Genomic DNA, 2,774 nt, shown 5'->3' on the forward strand with positions numbered 1-2,774 from the left:
GTGAAAATCAACCAAGTTACTGTGCATTGTACTTATTATCTGTTAATCATTTGATTGTTGGATTCCTTTCTTCTGAACTGGCAGAATTTCGAGAAGTCTAGGTTGCCACTGCTTAGTGTCTGATCGCTGCCACCAAAAACACTAACAATAATGCAATGTAGGCTCCTCAGCAGTTTAGTAGTCAGTACATACACTCCTGGAAATTGAAATAAGAACACCGTGAATTCATTGTCCCAGGAAGGGGAAACTTTATTGAAACATTCCTGGGGTCAGATACATCACATGATCACACTGACAGAACCACAGGCACATAGACACAGGCAACAGAGAATGCACAATGTCGGCACTAGTACAGTGTATATCCACCTTTCGCAGCAATGCAGGCTGCTATTCTCCCATGGAGACGATCGTAGAGATGCTGGATGTAGTCCTGTGGAACGGCTTGCCATGCCATTTCCACCTGGCGCCTCAGTTGGACCAGCGTTCGTGCTGGACGTGCAGACCGCGTGAGACGACGCTTCATCCAGTCCCAAACATGCTCAATGGGGGACAGATCCGGAGATCTTGCTGGCCAGGGTAATTGACTTACACCTTCTAGAGCACGTTGAGTGGCACGGGATACATGCGGACGTGCATTGTCCTGTTGGAACAGCAAGTTCCCTTGCCGGTCTAGGAATGGTAGAACGATGGGTTCGATGACGGTTTGGATGTACCGTGCACTATTCAGTGTCCCCTCGACGATCACCAGTGGTGTACGGCCAGTGTAGGAGATCGCTCCCCACACCATGATGCCGGGTGTTGGCCCTGTGTGCCTCGGTCGTATGCAGTCCTGATTGTGGCGCTCACCTGCACGGCGCCAAACACGCATACGACCATCATTGGCACCAAGGCAGAAGCGACTCTCATCGCTGAAGATGACACGTCTCCATTCGTCCCTCCATTCACGCCTGTCGCGACACCACTGGAGGCGGGCTGCACGATGTTGGGTCGTGAGCGGAAGACGGCCTAACGGTGTGCGGGACCGTAGCCCAGCTTCATGGAGACGGTTGCGAATGGTCCTCGCCGATACCCCAGGAGCAACAGTGTCCCTAATTTGCTGGGAAGTGCCGGTGCGGTCCCCTACGGCACTGCGTAGGATCGTACGGTCTTGGCGTGCATCCGTGCGTCGCTGCGGTCCGGTCCCAGGTCGACGGGCACGTGCACCTTCCGCCGACCACTGGCGACAACATCGATGTACTGTGGAGACCTCACGCCCCACGTGTTGAGCAATTCGGCGGTACGTCCACCCGGCCTCCCGCATGCCCACTATACGCCCTCGCTCAAAGTCCGTCAACTGCACATACGGTTCACGTCCACGCTGTCGCGGCATGCTACCAGTGTTAAAGACTGCGATGGAGCTCCGTATGCCACGGCAAACTGGCTGACACTGACGGCGGCGGTGCACAAATGCTGCGCAGCTAGCGCCATTCGACGGCCAACACCGCGGTTCCTGGTGTGTCCGCTGTGCCGTGCGTGTGATCATTGCTTGTACAGCCCTCTCGCAGTGTCCGGAGCAAGTATGGTGGGTCTGACACACCGGTGTCAATGTGTTCTTTTTTCCATTTCCAGGAGTGTAGTTACTCTTATGATATGCTGTGATTTATTTCGTCCTTTTTGCGGAGTGAATAATTAAACTATTTCTAGTCTACTGCCAAAAAACCTACAATTCATAGAAAGTATTTTCATGAGATATTTAGGCATATGTCATGTACATGTTTCAATTTTACTGTCAAAAACGTGTGGTTCAAAGTACAAAGTGTGTTTGTAATGGGTGGACCATGTGAGGAGGATTATGTCCATAAAATGGTTCCGCAAGCTGTAACCTACACGCCATGTATCACGCGTTAATGATAGTATTCGGAAAAAATGTAATTATTGGTAATTTATGCAGTCGGTTTAATCCCTGATGTCTTCATACATGTCCTATCATCCCGTCCTTGTATTTGTCATCAGGTTCCTAACGTACGTTTCTTTACCAATTCTGCCGAGAATCTCTCCACCTCCACCTTACTTTTCAACATTCTTCTAGACCACTACACGTCAAACCCTTCAATCTTCTTCTCTTCGGGCTTCCCCACAGTCCCTCACCCACTACCACACAGTGTTGGGCACTAAACGCACATATCTGGAATTTTTCCTTCAGATTATCGCTGACGTTTGACTCTAATGTACTTCGTTGATATCTTTTCACCGTGTATTTTAATCCGAGACTTGTACTTCTTTTCTATATTTACATTGAGCAGTGTGGATAATGCAGCCTTTTAATCTGAGAACAGCTTCGTCTTTCATTCTTATTGTGCCTTCCTGGTTGTCATACATAATGCACAATTTCCGTCTTCTCCTATAGCTTGCTCCTGATTCCTCAGAATTTCGAACATCTTGCACCATTTTACATTGTTGAACTAGTTTTCCAGACCGCAAATCCTGCGAGAATATCTTGATTTTTCTTGAGTCTTGCTTCCATTACCAAGCAAATGCCTGCAGCTTCCCTAAAGTCAGATCGATCGTCATCTAACAGAGCCTGAACTTTCTTTTCCATGCTTCTCAATAATATTCTTGCCAGAAACTTGGATACATGAGCTGTCAAGCTAGTTGTGCGTTACTTTTCCCACTGACCTGCTATCACTTACCTTGCGAGACTGTACAGATAATATTTTTCCGAAAGTCTGATGTACAGCTCCAGTGTAATAGATTCTAAACACCTACATGAATAGTTGTCTTTATCCAATAATTTC

This window comes from Schistocerca nitens, chromosome 7 (genome assembly GCF_023898315.1).
Source record: "Schistocerca nitens isolate TAMUIC-IGC-003100 chromosome 7, iqSchNite1.1, whole genome shotgun sequence".
Lineage (NCBI taxonomy): Eukaryota > Metazoa > Arthropoda > Insecta > Orthoptera > Acrididae > Schistocerca > Schistocerca nitens.